Genomic DNA, 1,448 nt, shown 5'->3' with positions numbered 1-1,448 from the left:
AGCTGCTGGTCACAGGTGGCCCAGGGAAACCCATTTCATTCCATGCATCAGGGCATGTACCAGGCATGCTGTGCTATCAGGGCATAATGTCACAGCCCCTTCCATTTCCTTATCTATCTGAACCAGAGTAGGAATGTAAGAGCTGCTATTGTGAATTTATGCATCTCTGAAACCATACAGAATTACACATTCTTGCTTGCTTCTAAGTCTAGTGACACAACAAGGGTTCCCCAAAGAGTCAGAATCAGTCATTCCTGAATCTCAGCCTCAGTGTAGGGAGAGACTCAAGCCCACAGAAAGAAGGGCTTGATTCATATCTCCCTAACTGCTTACTTTGTCTTCTCCATGGTCTGAGCCCTAATGTGTAAGGCATTCTGCACCCCACCAGTCACAGTGAGACAGTACTGAGGAAGACCTAGGAAAGAGCTCTTGTTACACCGAAGAGTATCTGCCACCAGGATGATGTTAGTTATTAGGTACTTTACAAAGTAGAGCAAACAACATCTGAAATCAAGTTCCTCTCAACAGTGTTAGCAATAGTCCTGCTTTCTGTGGGACGTAGATGTCAAAGTAGGATGTGATAGCTTCTCACATGCACAAATACCAGCTTGGATTTCTCTGGACAGGCATATAGGCTTATTCCTCCCCTTCCCAGCCTGCTGGCTGGAAGAGCTCTGGTCTGGCCCCAGGGATTCCTCTGGCCTGGGAAGGAATGGCCCTTCTCCAGCTGGGAAGCAACCCTTGAGTTCAGCTTAGCCCTAGTGAGGTTTCTCTACCCAGTGAGGTAAGTCAGAGGGCGGATTTGCAAAGTTGCACCTGTTTGCGTGAGCAATGCCTGCCCCACYGGGGAAAGTAGCAGGGCTACAGCCTGCCTCCACTGAGAAGAAGGGAGCAATGCAGTCTTGTCTGGGGGTTACCGACTAATGACACCCCCAAAACAGGCAGCAGGGCTCAGCCACAGACTGCCTTTGTTATCTTCATTGAGCTAGAAGCTGGTTCTTAGGCCAAGGGAACGAGACACCTGATTGGGGCTACCTGAAACTGCTCGAAGCAAGCATGGCTTGTGTGTCAAGGACTGTCCCTGGCTCCCTTGCGCGCAGACACCACTTCAGTGGGAGATGATGTCGGCCCCCAAGGATGCCCCTGACTGGGAGCAAAAACCGCAGCTGGGCTTGGGGGAGGGCAGGGGGTCACCTCTGCAGGGGGTGCATGGGGCGGGGGGAGCTCCTGTCTCACGGGGGGCGGGTGTAAAGTGGAGCAGGACAGAAGAGTGATGGGTGAAGGGGGAGATAGATGGAGGGGGAATGGATGGAGGGGAGATAAGGAGGTGGGTGGGGGTACGAAGGAGTGAGCCGCCCGCTGCGCCTTTAAATTTCCACGCTGGAGGCACCCCGAGCCGTGCCGCTCGCCCCCCCGCCTGAGCCACGGGGCTGCGTGCGCCGCGGCGC

This window comes from Rhea americana, unplaced genomic scaffold, assembly GCF_003343005.1.
Source record: "Rhea americana isolate MKP2758 unplaced genomic scaffold, rheAme1 scaffold_286, whole genome shotgun sequence".
Classification (NCBI taxonomy): Eukaryota; Metazoa; Chordata; class Aves; order Rheiformes; family Rheidae; genus Rhea; species Rhea americana.
The sequence above is the reverse complement of the archived record's forward strand: the minus strand, read 5'-3'. Positions refer to the sequence as shown.